Source organism: Desmodus rotundus, chromosome 5 (genome assembly GCF_022682495.2).
Source record: "Desmodus rotundus isolate HL8 chromosome 5, HLdesRot8A.1, whole genome shotgun sequence".
NCBI classification, from domain to species: domain Eukaryota; kingdom Metazoa; phylum Chordata; class Mammalia; order Chiroptera; family Phyllostomidae; genus Desmodus; species Desmodus rotundus.
This window is the reverse complement of record NC_071391.1, coordinates 102,350,502-102,371,881: the sequence shown is the minus strand read 5'-3', so window position 1 is coordinate 102,371,881 and position 21,380 is coordinate 102,350,502. Positions and strand designations below refer to the sequence as shown.

General features: G+C 40.4%; 1 protein-coding gene across 4 annotated transcripts in view; it reads left to right on the top strand.

Moving 5' to 3' along the window:
• The window catches only part of AFF3 (ALF transcription elongation factor 3), a 571,288-nt gene that overhangs the window by 64,463 nt on the left and 485,445 nt on the right, over positions 1 to 21,380 (top strand). The window contains exon 2 of one of the 4 annotated variants that reach the window (XM_053924521.1): positions 6,212 to 6,295. The exons of the other annotated variants lie outside the window; for them this stretch is intronic. The gene's annotated coding sequence lies outside the window, so the exon portion shown is untranslated. The remainder of the gene's footprint in view (positions 1 to 6,211; positions 6,296 to 21,380) is intronic. 4 annotated transcript variants of the gene reach the window in all.

Sequence of the window (21,380 nt, the reverse complement as noted above, 5' to 3'; positions counted from 1 at the left end):
ATGTAAAGTAAAAGAAAACCTTCAAGATGAACTATATTAATGCGTTAATTGAAGTAATATATTCTTTGACAGAGCTAAACAGAATTGCAAGAAACAGGTATTTGTAATACTATACAAATAGGAGTAATGGCTAAGAGTTAATCATAATAACTAATAGCATCGACATTCTCTCTAGTCACTGTAACCTACCACAGCGGTCAGATGAGGAAGCCAAGACATAGTTGGGTTTAAGCTCAAGTATGACAGTGGACATAGTGCCATTCTGATTTTAAAGCCAAACAGGTGTACTCTCTGTCTCTCTTTTAAAGGATGTTGCAGCTCTCTTAAATTGTTTCTGCAAGTTGTATCTCTTATTCTTGGTCAGTTTGTTTTGTCTGAGAGCTAGATGACTGGGGAGGCCACCATACTTAAGTGATAGTGACAAGAGTAACAATGAAGTGTGCAGTTAGTCAAGAATTTGGGGAAATAAGGCCGCATGTTCTGTCTTTATGGCCAGGAGCTCAAGGACAGCAAACTCCAGGGAGCCTGACTTCCTAATCTTTTCTTACTATGAGTGTGGTAGCACCTTACTCATCCAGCACTCAGACGCAAAATATGCAACTATCAGAGATAAAATAAGCCTCAAGTCAAGGAGCAAATGCTGGTCTAAAAACTGGACCACCAGAAAAAGGTTAGATTATATCTGCAAGTGTTTGTGAAGCTGGGGAACTTCGAGTTCTGTTGAAGGCATAGAAGAAAGTATGTTCATGTTGTAAATGTGTTCCAGAGGATCTCCCCATTTCTGAGAGCTAAGCATGGTCTGTGCATTCCAGCTGAACTGAACACGTACTGACTGTGCACCGTTATAAAAGATGGGGCAATAGGCAAGAATGGGAAGTATGTTCAGACAGTGTCTGCCCGGAGTTTACCACTTAGTTGAGAAAATTGAGTTTTGCTAGCTTTCTAGTTTCTATTTGGATCTCTTTTTTTTATATTAAGTATACTCTTCTGAATATAACACCTGATTCCATTTGACATAATATTATTTTTAATTTGATTTTTAATCCATTCTTTGGGAGATGTTTGCAAGTTCACTTCACTCAGTTCAGTCTGCAACTAAAGGAGCCTGTTCTCTCTGTCGTCATTTTGTGCCACCGATTAAAAGCAAGACTTGATGCTGCGGCCAGAAACAGGGTCCTCTGAGATACTGCTCTGTGCTTCTTGGTCAAAACCAAGTCATATCTATATGATCATGTAGAGGGAATTCTCTAAATGAAGGATTGAACTAATGATCTTTAAGTCTCTTCCAGGTCTAAATATACTCATGTGCCACATAATGACATGTTGGTCGATCATGGGCCACGTATATGATGGTGGTTCCAGAAGATTACAGTGGAGTCGAAACTTTCCTATTGCTTAGTGATGTCGTAGCCATCCTCGGTCATAGCACAACATGTTACTCATGTGTTTGTGGTGACGCTCGTATAAACAAACCTGCTGTCAGTCATGCAGAAGTATAGCACATACAGTTCTGTGCAGTACCTAATACTTGAAGATAACAATGAATGACTGTGTTACTGGTTTATGTTTTTATTATCCCTTCCATCATTATTCTAGATTGTACATTTTCTACTTGTGAAAAGTGTGCTACATGAGGGTATGTTGTTATGCTGGGGCAGCGTCAGACATCTCACATTTGCCTGTCTCCTCATCACATCGTTTTCTCTTGTGCTTGATTTGATCTTGTGTTGTTCTGCACAGTAACCACTGTGCAGGCTCGTAGCCTAGGAGCAGCCGGCTAGACCATGTAGTCTAACAGTAGGCTATACTATACCATCTAGGTTTGCGTAAGAACCTTTATGATGTTCGCACAGTGACGAAATCACCTAACAACTAATTTCTCAGAACAGATCCCAGTCATTAAGTGATGCATGACTGCATGTAATTTTGGTTCAAAATAATAAAAACAAAAAAAGCCTTGCAAAGCTGTGAGTTTGAGGTGGTAAGACTGTTCTCTGTATTTTGGATGGTATTCATAGAACCTGTAACTTGACAAACCTGTGTGTTTTATATGTTCTGCATTTTGGGAGAAGTTGAATTCACCTGGCTTCCAGACATCTGTGTTTGGCAACCTAGTACTCCATCTCACCTCATGAACTGACATAGTGATATAACTGAATTTCTTTGAGCCAGTCTGTGTACTTTTTAGTTGGTAATTGAGATATTTATTTCAAAGGAAAATTTGCCAAGGGAATAGAGGGCAAAGGAAAAATGTGTTTCTGAGGAACAGAGGTGTTCACAGTACAGGCAGGAGACAAGAAATTTGGGTCAGAATGTCACCGATTGACTAGGTGTCTTTGGCATACCTTGAACCTCTCCAATTCATATTTTTCCTCTTGGATAAAATTAGAGGTGTGGTTTCAATGGTCTAATAAGAATTCTGCATGCTGGGTAGTCTTCAAATAAAAGACACTTCACCTTGATAGCTTCTGGTAGGAACAGATCATCAAGAGTTGGAGTAATAGAGGAATGGCATTTGGGTATTAGGGCGTTTTTCTCCTGTTTTCCCAAACTCCTCGATTGTATTAGGTCCTGAGGGAGGAAGTAGTGTATCTTATTAGTTCCATATCTTATTAGTTCCTTGCTGCTGGAGCAAATTACCACAAGGTTAGTGGCTTAAAACACACGTGTACTGTCTTCTAGTTCTGAAGGTTAGGAGTCTGAAGCGGGTTTCACTGAGGTAAAATCAGAGTGTAGGCAGGATTGTTTTCCTTCTGGGGGACCTCGGGAGAATCTGTTTCCTTGCTTTCTCCTGCTTCTGGGGTCTTTCCACATTCCTTGATTCGTGGTCTCTTCCTCTATCTGCAAAGCCAGCAGTTGCCTCACTCTGACCTCTGCTTCTCCGTCTCTCCTGCCTCCCTCTTAGAAGGACCTTTGTGATTAGATTGGGCCCACTGGGATAATCCAGGATAATCTCCCCAGCTCAAGATCCTTAACTTAATCACATCTGCAAAGCCTCTTCTGCCGTGTAAGGTAACACATTCACAGGTTCCAGGGATTAGGAGGTGGATGTCTTTGGGGGCTGTTATTCTACCTACCACACATACATAATGTTGATAGCATTGCAGTGGCCCAGCAGACCATACTTCTTACTCTTGAAAGAAAGATTGCCAGTGGATTAAATCATTTTTAGCATTCATGGGGGACCTTCACTGCACGGCTCCAGCCTCTTGTGCCTCAGCAGGGAGTTTATTAAAAGGAAAAAGGGGAGAAAATGGGAAAAGAACTACACAGTTGGGAGGCAGTTTTATCAATTCAAATGGAGTCAACAGCAAGGCCTTCAGAGGGAGAGTGTACGACATACTCTTATTCAGTATGAAATAAGAGTAAAAGGCAGAGAAAAAGGCAGACATGTTTCAAGGGCCACAGCCACTGGTATTGGGAGATGTGTCTCTTAGGAAGTTTGGTTAGGTATTATAATTAGGTTGGAAGTTCTCCAGGCATTAGCTGCCATGGCTGCCTTGCTTTCGGTGTTGAGGTCACCCGCATTTACTTTCCGCTGGTGGGCTTTTTTTCCTGTGGGAAAGAAATTCCTGCCTGCAGCCTGAATGTGACTCTGACAGTGTTTATAGTTCTCTGCAGCAGAGCATTCTTAGTATCTCAGGGGTGACATTTTAATTGTCACTGCATTAGATACGAAGTTATCTTGTTTTGTACCTGGAGACAGAACTGATGGAGGACAAGGCAGAGTTAGGGGGACAAATCAGTGACACTGAAGCCACGTTGCTTTTTTGCCATAAACTCCAGCAACTTTGTATTCATATCCTGATTTGACAGAGATATTCACGTCATCAGAGGGAACTCCCCTGGTTCGGGAACAAATTTGCATTTCTCCAGTCCATTTTAACTTTCAAATCTGCTTTGATTTTGACCATGTTGACCTGCCTCAAAACCAGACTTCATGCTACCTGGCCAATGGCAGAGCAGCACTGACTGGTGCTTCAAGATGAATCTGGGCTGTGTCTGGGTGTTGCTGTGTCCAGTTACTCAGGCGGCGTGGGGCTCCGTGACTGGGCCCCAAGGTGTTTTGACAGCATGTGCCTTTAAGGCACAGCTGTCTTACCAAGAAGGAACCCACAGAGAAACTAGCAGCAGGAACAACTGCAATGTGATATTCTGTTTGCCATCATTTGAAACCTCATCAGATAAATGCATGCCGGGACGTTGGCCAGAACCTATTTTTTAAAAAGTGAAAGCTGGAAACATTGATCAAATACCAAAATTTGAGATTGTCCCTAATTATAATGAAGTTTCCTTAGTTATTATTTCCCTAATTAACAGTTTTTTTTCCCTCCACTATTGTTGCCATGTCTAGAAACGGGATTGTTCTGGCGTGACACTTTCTAGGCAGCACCAGTGCTTATTTCTACGCTCTCCTCTGGTTGTGCTTCGGGGAAGGGCGTTTTAGGGAGGAATCTAAGTAGGATGTTCTGAGCAAGAGCAGCAAGCAGCTTTGACAGTCATTTGTTGCTCTTACTGTGTGTTGTTTCCCTTCAGTTCTCAGGGCTCTAAGATAAAGACGGCCCCTTCACTACAAAGGCATAACCGTCACCCCAAACATTGTCGTGCTGCCTAGGGACTTGTTTATTACTAAATGAAGGCACTGATCATGGCATTTCTTCTTCTTTTTTCGCAAAGAATTAAAAAACTTATTTATTGATATTTTTTTGAGAGAGAGGAAGGGAAAGAGAGAGAGAAACATTGATTGGTTGCTTCCTCTACGTGCCCTGACTGGGGATGGAACCTGCAACGTAGGTATGTGCCCTGACCAGGGATCAAACCCACAACCTTTTGGTGAATGGGATCATGCCCCAGCCAACTGAGTTACCCAGCCAGGGCTGACTATGGTGTTTCTAACAATAATTTTGGAAGAGGTGGACTGAGGGACAGGGGCATTTGCCATGTTTTACTTGGGAGCCTTGACATTTAACTTGGTTCATGGCCAGCTGCTTTGTGCCTTCTTCCCCTAATTGGGTCTTCTCTAAACTTATCTCAGCGCCCACCAAAGGTTGACACAGGTTATTCTAGGAAAGTGAAGGCTGCTCCCTGGAGCACAGAGCTCTCTGCTGTGTTTCCTTTCTAGAGGGGTTGAATTTTTAGCTCATTTGTCACATAATTAAGTGTTCTATTTACTGGCAGGAATTAGGATCCTATAATGGTCCTTTTGAACATTTAAATTAGAATTCATGCTCTGGCTGGTGTGGCTCAGTGGCTTGAGTGCTGACCTGTGAACCAAAGGGTTGCTGTTTCAATTCCCAGTCAGGGCACACGCCTGGGTTGCAAGCCAGGTCCCCAGTAGGGGTGTGTGAGAGGCAACCCTGTGTGAGATGTTTCTCTCCCTCTCTTTCTCCCTCCCTTACCCTCTCTCTAAACTATATATAAATAAATAAAATCTTTAAAAAAAATTCTTTTACCTATCCAGACTTCCTGCTGCCTCTTCTTGCCTTCCTCCCTGCCAGCACTCAAAGTGTACTTTACTTTGCCTCTAAGTGGTAGTGACTGTTTCCAAAATATTCCTTAGTTCTCCAAGACCAGAGTTTGTGCTGTCAGGATAAACAAGGTCAGTAAGCACCCATGGGGTCTTTGTCCTTTAGTTCTTCCCAGTCATTCAGTCTTAGGAAGGACCCGAGTATCTTCATGTTGGATATTGTTAAAACCACATTGCCTGTTTCGTACCCCTCTGATTCAGAATTCAGAGACAGATTGGGCTTTAACTTTTACCAGGTAAAAAGAGATAAAAGCTTCTGCTAAGTCAAAGAATATTGTAAACAAGTAGGTGGAATGAGTTAATCTTCTTTAAGAGAGTGATCTATTAACAAACCATCTTTCAAGTTATCTCCATGTTGTGTTGATCAACTGTGAAAATACTGTTTAGCAAAAGTATAAACTAAGTATAAGGCACAATCTCATGTTAACAAAGCTGTTTTCCTAGACATTGCTGCTCGGGAGGAAAAAGATTAGAATGGAAATACAGACTTGGAAATGTTGGGCCAGCTCCTTGGGGAGAGCATGGGGAGTGACAAGAATGAGAGCAAATTGAGGAGCGCCTTTCACAGATGGAGAAGGAATGGGGAGGCAGCAGAGCCAGGGGGCAAAGTCCAGAAGCACAGAGTGGGAAATGTCAAGGGTGAGCGGTCCACAGAGTAAAATACAAGAGAGTCTTCTGGTTCAGTTAGGTCTGGACGTTGACATTGGATGGGGCGGCTGTGCTCGAGACATTTGACAGAACCACACAAGGAAACCAGTGCTCAGAATGGTAAGTATCTGATCCACAGCCAAGCTGTGATGAGGACCTGGAAGTGGTCTTCCTTCTGGAGTTTTCTACTTAATCTCCTTCATATCTGTGAGAAACTGGCTCCTCTGATATGACTTGTTTGCAGTACCCCATTGTATCATTTCTTTAGTCTTTTATTAGGTATATATCATGAATGGAATAAAATGCTCTGTGCTCACTAAACTACTTATTTACAATTTTGAGCTTTGGTGCAACACAAATTTAAAATATAAAAACGTAAATCTGATTTCCATGAAGTGATCATCTGAAGACTCATGACAACAACCTCTCTGACCGTGGTACATGAACTTGCCTTTATTTGAGAAACATTAGTGTCTTATTTATTTGGCTCTATGCTACCTTTGATTTGAGCAGATAGCACTTGTTGAGCTTCTTGGTAAAGAGAGGAAATGTATGGTGTGTGTATTAGTTTGGTAGTGCTGTTGTAACTAAGTACCAGACTGGAGGGCTTTAGTGAGAAAAATTGATTGCCTTATATTTCTGGAGACTAGGACTCCAAGGTCGAGGTGTTGGCAGGGTTGGTTCCCTTGGAGGGCTGTGAAGGAGAGTCTGTTCATGTCTCTCTCTCTCCTGGCTTCTTGTGATTCACTGGCAATATTTGATCTTCCTAGGCTTGGTATTCCTCTGGCATCATCCTGGTCTCTACCTTCATGTTCACATGGCCTTTTCCCTGTGTGCCTGTCTGTGTTCAAATTGCCCTTTTTTATAAGGTTATCAGCTGTATTGGATTAGGACCCACCTTATTCCAGTATGACCTCACCTTATTTAATTACATCTACAATGACCCGATTTCCAAATAAAGTCACATTCTGAAGTAGTGGGAGTAAGATCTTTAACGTATAAATTTGGGGGGACATAGTTCGACCTATCACAAACTATAGCATAGTAAAATACTCCAGTACTCAGATTAGGGAATTTGTCCTCAACATCCAGACTCCAAGTGTTGAACTTTATTTTGCACTTCATGAAAAATGACATTTGAGTCATTTAAATTTAAATCTGTAAATTAATTAGCCAAGTCAGCTAACATGGGAACAGAAAAAGGACCCAATTAAGGTAAGAGGGATGGCAAGAAAGAGGAAAAAGAAGATAAAATGGCAAAGATAAAGAAAACACAAAGAAGAAACAGCAATGATAGTTATTTTGGGAACATGTTTCAAATGGAATTTTCTCGGTATAGTAAATATATGAAGTGTCCCAAATACTTTATTGTAAATAAGACCAAACAGGTCAGTATTTAAGATATGGTGGATTTTTAGCATTCATGGCGTCAACCCTGCTCTTTATAAACAAGGACAAAGGTGAAGCTATCAGTTGTTAGATGTTTTATTTTGTAGTCCGAGACTTGTCACTTTCCTTGGGTGGCTGCCTTTATCAACAGGACAGGCCCCTCACTGTGTGGCCTAGCCTGCAAGCCTGCCCGAGCCCAGCTCAGGGGTCACCTTTCCACAGGTCTTGCTCTCTAGGGGTCCGCAGTGTGTTCCCTTAAAAACCAGGGGGTCACTTAGAGGACAGCCTGGCTACATGGACATGAGGTCAAGATACCTCATTCGGTGTTAAAATGGAGGTGATTTTTCTAGCCATCCCATCTCATAGACTAGAAATCCCCAGTTGTCAGTGATTCTTTCCTTGTTTATATTTAGTGACAGACGTCAGAAGGCATAAAAATACATGATAAATGGTGTTTAGTTGAGCAAGCTGGATTTACAGACTGTACTACCTGCTGATAACCACATCTGCTGTGTGGTATGTGCCTTGAGTATATACTCACTGAGACTTGGAAATGGGAGGATGGCTTTGTGGCAGAAAGGCAGCTGATTCACAGACAGAAAAAAGAAAAGAAAAACCACACAGTTCTGGTTTCTTAAATAAAGTGCCAGCCCATTTAGCTCATCATTTGGTATTTACTGATGGTTCTGCTCAAAGTGATTTTAGGGCTGCTCCTTCCAGTTCTTCTAATAGCCACGCCAACAGCAACCCCTTTAAAGGAAGACTCTAGTATGGAGCCTCCTCACTTGCCCAGCTTTAGGTCGGAGCCCAAGCATGGTGCTTCTTCCTTCAGACCAAGGGCCTCACAGAACCACACTCGCTCCCTCCAGGTGTGTTTCAGGGGTAGGTAAAGTGTATGTGTGCTTGACTGCCCTGTGACTGTTTTTTCACATCTGAGTCCATGGTTGTAGCATATGGTGTTATGGAGATGTCTCATTCATAGGCGGTCTAGTGTATTTTTACAATTCATATTTTGTACAGTAGTCACATAAAAATGCAGAACTTGGAGCTTTGAACTCCTCCTGTATCCTTTATATTTTCATTAAAAAATACGTCACATTTTTCTCTTGTCAGCCATTTTTGTTTTTCAAAGTTTCTCTATTTTATATGATGACAGTTCCAGAATTAAAATAAAGGCTTTTGCACACATTGTTCCTCTTAGAAACAAGTCATATACTATTAGACCATTGTTGGTAAGAAGAAATTTGTATTACTAAATTACCGTTTGTTTCAAGTCAGTTGTTTTAATGCTATAACTTCTAAAATGTAGAGTCTTTCAGACAAATATTTGAGCACCTCACCTACACTGTGCTGAACAAGAATATAACCATAATGGTATTCTATTATGTGTTTGCCTGTGTTATAAAATGTTCATTCCTATCAATAACTTTATAACCGAAAACCAGAAACAATATGTTCCATTTTAAGAAAAACCTCATTTATTAAAATTTAAAACAATCAGCCCTGGCTGGGTGCCTCAGCTGCTTGGAGCATTGTCCTGTAGCTGAAAGGTTGCGAGTTCAGTTCCTGTCAGGGCACATACCTAGGTTGTGGGTTCGATCCCCGATTTTGGCATGTGCAGTCCCTGGTCTGGAGGTGTACGGGAGGCAACCAATCAATGCTTATTCCTTGCATTGACGTTTCTCGCTCTCTCCTTTCCTTTCTCTCTGAAAGAAATGGAAAAAAAAATGTCCTTAGGTGAGGATAAAAAAAATAAAAAAAGACTTAATCAAACACATTCATTAGAGATGGAGTTTTATAATACAAAAAGACCTTACCAAAAACTGTCTTTAGAGAGTAGATCTTTCAAGTGTTAAAGATAATTACTTCATCCAGCAGATCTTGATTTAGCATCTGCTATGACCCAGACACTTCCTGTGCCAGGAGTGGGCATGGAGAAGAGGAAGGCAGCAGGGAACTGTAGAAGCTGTGGCCAGTTAGAATCAGTCAGAAATGAAGCCTAATACATTTCTAAAATTATCATGTGTGAAACAATGTGAAAGTAGAGCTGATGATTAGAATTCAACTTACACAGCTTTTCAGGAACACATCTGTAGAATAGTGATGAACACTGCATAACAATGAGGGAGACCCCGAGTGTGCACCTAAATGAAAGGCATGAACAGGGAAGTTGACCCAGAGGCATAAAATGACTACTCCAGAAAGTGTTGTATCTTCTAAAGGTGCTCAGATTTCTCCTTATAACAACTACAGCAATAGTGATTTCACATCTGTTAGCCTGTTTTAATCTGCAAAAGGTGAAGTGTTTGACAGTTCCTTGTTCTCACATACAGATTAGCTGCGTGGAGGTTAACCTTTAGATGTGCTTAAGCAGGCACACTTTTACAGGTTTTGGGGGTTTTTTTGTATAAAACCACCCAAACAGAAACAGTCTGATAACTTGTAACTAGGAATACAGAAATCCGACAGATTTTTTTTCACTTGATATAAATTGCTCCAGTTACCTCCTTTCGTCCTTTCTGTCTAGGGGTATTTTAACACTCACCCTAGTGTCTAGAAGCAGCTCTGCAATTAAAGAATTGACGCTGTTTGCAGTGATATAAATGTCAGAACAGGTCACTTCTTCCACTTCAATGCATTGCAGGATTTTAAGTAACTGAGTGTGACTGCTTGCTACAGGGAAGAAGAGAAATGGAGCCTTTTATCTTTACCTGAGAATGTGGGGATAAATATGAGTTTTAAACTCCTTATTTGTAGACCATTTATATCTTGAGATTCTAATTGTTGCAAAAGAACCAAACTTCACAGACTTTATATAGTACACAGTCAACTTTTAAATGCAGCTCTGTGTTAAATTAATTTTAAGGTAATATACACATAGGTAAGGCATTTTATTCAACTAATGCAAATGATATTACAGGGATTCTGTCCATGTTGCCTGAAGAACATAGGAGGAGAAAACAGAGGAGGAAATAAGCGATGGCCAAGTATGAAATTGACATAAGCCGGCCTGTCCTCATTTGTACTCAATGAAAGCTCTCAGGCTTGAACACATGCTGCAGAGAACACATTTTTAAGGGACTATGAGTGTTTACTAGATATAGGCACCATGCTAAGCATTTAACATGTTATCTTATTTAAATATCTATATGATTCATCGAGGCAAAAGCTTTCGTTAACTATTTTTCAAATGAAGATGAAGGCTGAAAAAGTTTTGGGGACTAGTGGTCCCCAAATTGGTCTGTCAGAAAGTCATGTGGGAGCTTTTTATTTATCTATTCACTTTTTATCCTCACCGGAGGACATTTTTTCATTGTTTTTAGAGAGAGGAAGGGAGAAAGAGAAACATACATCAATTGGTTGCCTCCTGTACACGCCCAGACCAGGGGTTAAACCCACAACCCAGGTGCGTGCCCTGATCTGGAATTGCATCCGCATCCTTTCAGTTATGGGATGACGCTCCAATCAGCTGAGCCACCCTGGCCAGGGCTGTGCAGAAGCTTGTTAAAAACAGAGATTCTTAGAGCAACTTCTGGAGAGTAGGATTTAGAAGTTCTAGAATGTGGATCTGAATATCTTTATGGTTAAGTAGTTCCCCCGGTTGATTCTAATAAACACCTAGGTTTGAAGGCCTTACTTGTTTGGAAGAGCCATCTCGAGTCAAGTATGAAGCAATGACCATTATGGAGGCCTGAGCAGAGACATTTAAAACCACCACCAAATCCTAGCATATTAAAGAGTCCTAGCTGTTATTTGGTCTTACATCTTTCCCAGTGTGGGCTTACCATCTCAACGTCCTTGACTGTGGGCATCTGAGCCTCTGCTGGAGGCATGTCAGAGATGAGGCTCTGATTTTCCTAGATAGCCCTTGCTATGGCTGAGCAGATCTGATTATTAGCGAGTTGCTCTCTACTCGGGGCATGTGTGTTCCTGCCCGTCACTCACTAGATTTACCCTCTGGAGCTATTAAGAATAAATCCAGCCCTTCTTTTGCACGACAGCCTTTGTGGTAGTCAAAGAACCCAGCTTTTTCCTACAGCAGCTTTCCTACTGTAGGCTAATTGCGTCAGGTGCCAAGTTTGAATCCCCTCCCTAAAGAAATCCCATGGCAGCCTACACACAACCATGATATCAACCACAGAATCCCCCAGCTCACCAGGAAGCATGTGCTCTAGCTTTTTCTCTCTCGTGTCCTATCATTTTATAGCCTTCTAGAGTCCCAAGTAATTTTCCTTTTCTTCTTTATTACTTAGCTCTGTATCAGAATTAGGACACCTGGTCATTATCTATAACGCAAATCTAAGTTTGCTTGTCAAAAAAGATCGGTTACATTCCAGGTCAAAAATACGAAGAATTTAAAACAACAGGAGCCTGGGGCTTTAAAAGAGAAGTTAGTTGTGCTCAGTTTTACAGTTGCTGATCCCGTGCTCTGCAGCAGCACAAGCTGACCTTTACAGGGGAAGAACAGGCTGTTCCTCGACAGCTCCTGCACTGTAGTAAAAGCAAACATATTTTCCTCCTATATTGAACCCTTCAGCCCTTTGTGTTTAAACTATTTCCCATCTTGTTTGAACTATTTTTTTCTGGAACAAACATTTATTGTAGGCAGTGTAAATAACAGCTGACACTGTTTGTGTTGACTTTTCTATGACTCTTCTGGGCTGTTATTTAGTTAGCAGAGAGTTTGGAGACCTGAATTCATGTCTCTACCTTGTCACCAATTTATAACTTAGACAAGTCTTTTAATCTCTGGGCCAAAGTTTTTTTGTGGAATAGGGTTAATGAGTACCTTTGCCCTACCTTGTGGAGTAAGGATGCTGAACATTGGCTACCCAGAAAAATGGGTTATAAAAAACAATGTAATGCTTTTATGAATATTTAATTGCCATTATTAGTAATGCCACTGTCGGCTTATAGTGGAATTTAGACTCTTTCTAACATGCTCTGTAGTTTTAAATTTTGCTCTTACCGTTAGTTTAGAGAGGATGGAGTTCTCAGAAATATTTACCAGAAAATTCTGACCTCTCAGGGCACAGACTAATCACTCAGAAACAACCTTCTTAATTGATGTCAGATGAGTGTGGAGAGTGGTGTGTGTGTGTGTGCGCGCGCACATGTGTGCACTCACTTGCATTTGTGTGCCGGCTCCATTTATCCTCAAGAAGGACCCAGATAAGAGATGCTTTCCCCTGTAGATTATCCAGATCTTTCCTGGGTGGTCGATTGGACTAGAAGAAGTACAATTTGTACATCTCCTTAGGAGAGGGTCAGTTGGGGTTATTTGGCTGGCCTTTTGAATAACACGTTTTGTTAGCAAGTGAGGGTGTGAGCAGATCTTCAAGGTTATGAGAGGGAAATAGTTATGGGTTCAATGGTTTAGATGGAGATACAGGTGAGATTCGGAGTTGGATCATGAGCAGCATTCCCTTCGGGGCATACCACTGGACTTGAAGGTATCAATAAACATGGTATCTTTTCCAGTTTCCTTTTGTAGAAGCTCTCAGATTATTGTCAGGTTTTCTAAACATTTGTCCCATATTCCCAAGTAAAAGGCCATTCATTATTGGACAAGATTTCCTGTAGCTCTCCTTGCAGAGGTGCTGTGAGGATTAGTTAACTAGGTTATTAGCAATTGCTTTGAAAACCAAAGGTACTGCAGAAATGATAAACATTGTTTGGCTCTCATTTGGAGTTAGTGGAAAAGATACCTCATTTCTTTAAAGTAATGTAAATAAGATGGAAGAGAGAATGTTCTTCTTCTTGTAGTGACACTAACTACTTTGTGATGTACTTCTTTGGTCACATTATCATGCAGTCATTATCAGGGAAGAAATAAATAGAACCTCACTGGGTCTGCCAGAACCTTAATACTCCAGACCATTACCAACCCATTAAACTGTAATCGGCATCTAGTAGCTGTGTGTATACAATGTGCCAATTAGAATATTTAATTTGCAATAAAAGAGGAGTTAATAAAACATCTAAGAAATGGAAAATCAGATTAGAAGTGGCATGTTGGCCCTTATTCAAGTGTTGTAGAACAGGAGAGGACGTGGAAGTCTCGACCAGCTCGCCTACCGCTGGCTCGTTCATTGCTAAGTACCTGTAGATGTTTGGCTGTCACCCGCTTCCTCCCAACTAGTCTGCCCTCAGTCTGATTCAGTACTATCTCACTGCTTAATGACATGGAAGTTTCGGAAGTCACTTTCAAAATAAACCAAAAAAGGAGTTAGAACTACAATTTATTGAGTGCTTGCTGGCCTATTTGTTTGTAGGATAAATTGTGTAGATTTTCTTTCTTCCCCTCAAAAGTCACTTCACCCCTAAATATCTGGAGGTTGGCTTTAAAAAAAATTTAACCACAATTGAACTACTGTTCAGCAACTTGATGACTACAAATGGGCTTCTTAGCAATTTCACCACTATCTAATTGCCTTCTTCATTTCTTGTTTAACTGGTGTATATTATAATCACTGATTTATAAATGTGAGCTGTAATAATGTCAACTGTCTGCTGGCATGATTGGAGAACTTAGGAAATGAAGTTAATTTTCTATTTTCTTTACTTAGAAACTCCTTTATACTTAATTTAAGCAGATAAGTGACATAAAAGTCCAAGCCGCTAGAAGACAGTGCATTCAGAAAATACCGATTGATGAACTTATGCTCATCTAATTTTGTTTTCTTAAAAAGATTCTAATATATTTTTTGAGAATAGGTTTTCGACCTAAGGAAAAACATACTCTAGGATAGGTGGATAAGATGCCAGAACAATGAAAATCGAAGGTCTCTGACTATATGTTTTTCTCTCTTCAATAAATTATTTTAATATTAATCTTGGAATTAATGTTTTAGTCATGGTTGTCTGTTGTGGAAAATAGTATTTAGCTTAGTAGTTTTAATTAAAATAAATGTTTGTGTTTTAAGCAAAACAGTTTATGTTGTAATACCAGCAACATTTTATACATCTCTTTCTTTGCTGGATTTCCTTTTAGAGAGAGTCATCTTCCAGGCTGTTTTCCATAAATATGCATATCATATTTGTGTTCCCGTTTAATGCGTGCACTAGTAAGAAGCCCTGAATTTGATTAACTTTATTAACCATAAATAATGAAGTGTACTCTTTTATGTTAACCCTTATTTTATTGTGTATCAGCCTTTAGACATTTGGCTATCTGGACAAGCAATCATTTATATCCTTTTAAAAAATATTTATTGCTTCTTTGACTAATTGCTTCTTATACGACTTAAAGCCTTGTGCAGTGGTACCATTTGTTAAAACACAGCTAGAAGCAGGCAGAGCAATGTCATTTTTCAAAAATTTAGTGTCATTTTTATAGACAAATAACACTTGTAAATGATGGATAACAGCTAGCAGCATGCTGCACAGTATAAAATGTGCATGAATTATATTTTCTGGGAGTTAGAAGGTTAACTTGTCTATAAACTAATTGAAGGGCTTTATGGTAAATGCAAAATGCTGTGTGCACATTATCGGCAAGACTGAAACCAGCTGAAAAAGGGATTTTCCTTCCCTGGGGTATTATTCATTATCTCATCCTCTTTTCTGGCTAGCTGCTGTATAAGGAGAGCATCTAATCATAATGCATCTGTAGGATTTATAAAAGAGCGCAGTGGAGATGCTTTCCCGAGTCTGCAGATTAGAGCTTGCACGTTAGAAAAGGGAATGGAGGTGAGTGTCGGCATGGAAATTATCACTGCAGAGTGATATTTTCGGGCGTTTACACAGGCCATGTTTTCCAGGCCCTGTGGTTCCTGACCCTGGGACAGCAAATGCTGGGAGAAGTTCTTGGTTTCTTCAGCAGCTGGCAAATAGAAGTAATAGGAACATATCACACTTTGTTGAGGAAGGATAACTCACAGGTCTCTTTTTATACCCTTTTATACTGTACACTTGTGTTCAGTTGAAAACACACAGTCTCAACTTAGTAGCAATTGGAAAGTTCAATCAAGCATGTTAATGCAAACTTCAGAAACGTCACTCATTTCAAAGGTAAGACTTTCCCTGCTCACCCCAGGTCTGGTTGTAGGCCCCCATCCTGATTATAGGGAGGGAGGTGTGTTTGGTGTCCGTTTCACTTCCCCTCTGCCTTCTGACTGCTCTTTCCTGTTGGGGTTGTGTTTGGGAAGGAAACAAGTTGAAGAAAGGGAGGTAATTGTAAGAAACAGAGAGGATTTCGTACTTGACCGGTCTGATCATAAGCTGGCTTTGTGTGTTCTGTGCTTAGCTGCTGTTTGACATCTCTTTATCTTCGGTGCTTTTGTTTTATTACACCATGTCTAGGTTGGATTTCTTTTTATTTACCCTAATTAGTGTATCCATGGATTCAGGTCTTACCACCTCTGGGGAAGTTTCAAGTTATCTCTTTAAATATTTCCTTTCTGCCATTTTTTCTGTTCTTTTTTTCTAGGACTGCAACTAGACTTCTGTAGACCTTCTCACTGTATTCTGCACCTAGGTTTACCTCTCTTCTTTGTTTTTCATCTCCTGGTCTCTCTTGTATTGCTTTTTACGTGATTTCATCTGTTCTGCCTTCCAGCTTATTAATTTTCTTTTCATCTTTTACTAATATATAATCTTGCTAGTGATTTTTTTATTTTAATAACTATAGTTTAAAAAAATTATCTGTGTCTTCCTAAATTGGCTGGTCATTTTAAAAACTTGTGGTAAAATACACAGAACGTGAAACTGACCACCTTAGCCGCTGTGAGGTCTGCAGTTGTTAGCACTGTGCAGTCAGCCTCCAGAACTGAAACTGCCTGGTCATTTGGGACAGTCCCTTGTTGCTTGCTTATTTTTGTGATTCTATCTTTTAATTCTTTGATATGTCATATGTCTGTAGTTACTTCATTTTTTAAAGGTTTTATTTATTTATTTTGGGGGAGAGGGGGATGGAAGAAGAAAGAGAGAGAAACGTCAATGTGTGAGAGAAACATCTATCCATTGCTTCTCGCACACCCCTGACTGGTGGCCTGCCACTCAGGTACTGCCCTGACTGGGAATACGAAACGGCGACCTTTCAGTTTGCGGGATGATACTCAACTCACTGAGCCCCACCAGTCAGGGCTGTATGCATATTTTATAGTCTGTATCTGGTAGTTGAAACAGTTGAAGTCCATGCTAATCTAACTCTGTTATTTGTTATTTCTCTTGATGCTCACGCATGGTGTTTTATTTCCATGTGTATTTAGTAAGCCTTGATCACTGTATTTGATCGATCTGAATTTGTAAAAAAAAGCCTTGGGACCTAAATGAAGGATGCTTTTCTAGGAGAGTATTTGCTTTGTTTTAGGCAAGTATCCTTGGCTAAAGTATTCTGGGGTGCTGCTGTCCTGGCACCGTTTCATCCCCATCCAGGTGCCCCAGTGTAACCTGGGGGTTTTAGTTTACTTCTCCCACCTGACCACAGTCCTAAGGCCCTTCCACAGACCATGTTGGAAGCAGCACTGTCCTATTTTACTATATTTAAGGCAATGAAATTGACTAAATTCCATTGTTCTACAACATGTATTAACAAATATTCAATATATAAACTCATTTTGCAATAATACATATTCAGTATGTAGATATATTCTGTAATAATAGTCAACAAAATCTAAAAACATAAGCATATAATTAATACTAAATTTACAGGTTTTTCAAAATAAAGAAAGGAAAAGAAAGAGAGAAAAAGAAAGAAAGAAGCACTGTCTCTCATAGAACCATAGAACCCTCCCCATTTTGGGGCCTATCACCCAGGTTTTTTTGTTTGCTTTTTCTTTTGTGCCCCTTGGTGATTTTTCTTGCTTTTTCTGGGCCCAACAAAACAATAGTAATTGTTTTTATTCAGGATCTGACTGTTTTACTGGTAGATACCCACTGCCCCATCCCAAGCATTTAGTCTGCCATACTAAACCTTGGCTGATTTAAGCAGCTCACGTTTTTGACTCCTGTGCTGAGCTCTCCCTTGCTAGGGCAGCTTCTCCTTCCTATGCACCCAGGCTTTTGATTTTCCAGAGATCTGCTCTCTCTAGCCCCTGTTGGGGGCTTCTCATTTCCCAGAAGTCTCTTGTGCAGGATGAGCTCTGGCCAGCATTCCCACCATCAGCTCTACATCTGGCTCCCCAGATTGAGTTACCTTTGTTCCACTTTGGAGTGGGTACTCGGGAGCAGGTACCTCCTGGTACAATTTTAGCAAGCCTGTAGTCCTCTCAGTGTGTGGCAGCTGCCGGTCCAGGATGCCTCCCAAGTTCTAGGGAAACCATCATAAATGCTGTTTTTCTACTTTGGAGCCTGTCTCACTAGGCTTGAAGTGAGAGTAGGCACCCCAACCCTTCATGCTACCCCTAACCCTTTGGTGGTGGTGGTAGTAATCACAACACAGCTTCTTTTCTTCAAAGAAATACAAAATTCTCACCTGACCTCCTTTTCTTTTCTTTTCAATCAGAGTGGATGAAGATTGTGGTCACTAAGTTGTTTATGACATGCTGATTTTTTTTTAAAAGTTCCTTTAAAAAGCCTGACACCTCGGAAGTTTCTATCTGTTGTGGTTTGGTAGCTCATTCAAAGCTTCCTGTTTAGTATCTGTCCATGCAAACATATACAGCATGTGCCACCTCCTCCATGCACAGGATGATTTTCTCCCTTCTCTGACCTCCTGCTCTTGGTTACATGTCTTGTAGAGTTGAGTGGATTCCCTACTTTCCCTGGAAGCCAGTTGATTCACTTTTGTATTACCTCGCAGAAAGTGTGTCTTACCCACTGTGGTTCTGAGTGAGCCCAGAACCACCACAGGGTCACTGTAAATAGGCCTGGGCAGTGCACTCTCACTTGGCATGTTTCATTTTTTTAAATGTCATGCCAGCTTAACTCCATTAAAAAAATCAGATTATGTTTATATAGCTGCCCACATCCCCAGCAGTGGAGCTTAACTCCCCATTGCTGGCATGTGAGCTGCATTGTGTGACTTCCTTCCAAAGAGCAGAGTGTGGCAGGGGGAGAAAGTAACTGGGGGAGAAACCTGCAAAACACTTCCTCAGCCAGGTGATCAGGTTTAATACCAAGCCACCCTGACAGGATGCACCTGTGATAAGATGTGAATGGCACTTCACCTCTCTGGCCTTCTAAAAACCTGTCATCTCAGTCTCAGGAGAAAAAAAAAATAGCAATAAAACCCAAATTGAGGGACATTCTACAAAATGCCTGTCCAGAATTCCTCAAAACTGTCAAAATCATCAAAACCAAGGAAAGTGAGAAACTGTCACAGGTGAGAGGAGGCAAAGGAGCCTTTACTACAAACTGTGGTGGGATGGAATCCTAGAACAGAAGCAGAACAATAAAAGGTGCGAAATCCGAAGAAAGTGTGGCATTTAGTTAATAGTAGTGTACCAGTCGGCTTCTTAGTTGTGACAGGTGTACATAGTAACGTAAGATGCTAACAATAGGGTAAATTGGGTGATGGGGTATACTTGTATAGGGATTCTTTGCCCCATCTTCACAATTTTTCTGTATATCTAAAACTGTTGTAAAACAAAAAAGGTTATTTCAATAAGAAATTTCAAATACAGTTAAATAAATAGATATTTAATTAATTTTCATAATAGTGTGGAGAAACATATATGAGGTATTATCTGTATTTCAGCAATCCCTTTGACGATTTAGAAGATGTGAGGAAGTCTGGTGGACAAGTAGGTAGCACAGTTAAGGAAGAAGCAATTAGTACCATGGTTAAGGGCATAGTTTTGGAGCCATACTGACTGGGTCTGAAGCCTAATTTCATTCCTCCTAGCTCTGTGACTTTAGGCAAGTTAACATTCCTGTGTCCCATTATCTCCATTTGCAAAATTACTGTCCCATATTGGGTGGCTGTGAGAACTAATGAGATAACATATATAAAGCTCACCTGCCAGATACCACATCCCTATGTTAGAACCAGTCGGTTCCCTCTACTTTCCCAAATCTTTCCTACCTGTACAGATGACTGTAAGGCTGACAAGTTGGTGGGTAACACTGTTCCAGGCAGATTAATAGGACATTATCTGTTCTCAGAGGCCTTGAAATGATCAAGGACAGAGAGTGTGTTTCCCACATTGTTCAGTAATAACATTGTTACTTGTGCCTCCTGGACCCTTAGGGTGCTCTCTAAATGTTAATGAATGGATCAGATTAATACACTTAGTCATATATGTTTTGTGTTCGTGGTTTTGCAGAACATAATTTATTTATGATCTTAAAGAAACTCATCATGTGGTTGGGATCATAAAGCTTGTGTGGATGCTGCTGTTTTAGCAGATGAGCTTTTGTTGTCCATTTTCAAAGGCACCTGCAAGGCATCAGTACCAGACCCTGGGCCATCTTCCTCCAGTCCTGACATCTGGCTTCTTGGCTGACCCTCCAACCAGGTGGGAGCGTTGATGTGGCCTGTGGATCAGAATTAGCCCTCTTTTTCTCATTGCCCTTTTGTTAACTTGCCTTGGATTAGAAATGAGGACATGGCATTTTCTTTTTTATAAAAATAGGTGTATTCATTATGTAAACGTACCATAGTTTTTTGATCCACTCATTTGCTGATGGAGTGGGGCGGAGGGATGGGGAGAAAATGCAGACAACTGTAATTGAATAACAATAAATTTTTTTTAATTGGTGTATTCAGATATAATTCACATACCATACAATTCATCTATAATGAAGTGTACAGGGATTCACAGACTTGTGCAACCTTCACTACAATCAGTTTTGCAGTATCTTCATGGCCCTCCACAGTAACCCTGTGCCCTATACCTGTCACCCCCCAATTCCTCACCATCCACAGCCCTTGAAAACCACAAATCTGCTTCCTGTCACTATAGATTTTCCTGTTCTGACCATTCATATAAATGGAATCATATAATATGTGGCCTTATGTGTTTGCCTTATTTTTCTTAGCATAACATTTTTAGCGTTTGTATATGTACTTAATTCCTTTTTATTGCTGAGTAGTAAGTAATCCAATGAATGTATAGTTGAAATTTTATCAGTTCATCTGGTGAACCTATTTGTTTTCAGTTTTTGGTTATTATAGTAATGCTGCTTTGAACATTTGTGTACAGGGTTTTCTGTGGATGTGTCTTTTTAATTTTCTTGGGTATATACCTTGGAGTGGAATTGCTGGTTCATAGGTTGTAACTTTGTCTTAAACTGGCTGAGGAACTGCCAGGCTGTTTTCCAAAGTGTCTGCATCACTGTGTATTCCTATCTGTAGCATATTGGTGCTCTGATCTCTCCACATGGTTGCTAACACTTGTCTTTTAGATTACAGGCATTTTAGTGCTTGTGAAGTGGTAGCTTGTGGATTTGATTGGCATTTCCTTAATGTCTAATGATGTTGAGCACCTTTTTTACAGGTTTATGGGCAGTTTGTATAACTTCTGTGGAGAAATGTCTATTCAGATTTTTTAAAAATATGTTTATTGATTATGCTATTACAGTTACCTATTTCCCCCCCTTCACTCCACTCCATCCTGCCCATCCCCTCCCTCCCACATTCCCCCCCTGTAGTTCATGTCTATGGGTCATACATGTAAGTTCTTTGGCTTCTATATTTCCCATACTATTCTTACCCTCCCCCTGTTTATTTTCTACCTACCATTTATGCTACTTATTCTCTGTACCTTTCCCCTCTCTCCCCTCCCACTCCCCTGTTGATAACCTTCCATGTGATCTCCATTTCTGTGGTTCTCTTCCTATTCTAGTTGTTTGCCTAGTTTGCTCTGTTTTTGTTCTGGTGTGGTTGTTAGTAACTGTGAGTTTGCTGTCATTTTTACTGTTCATATTTTTG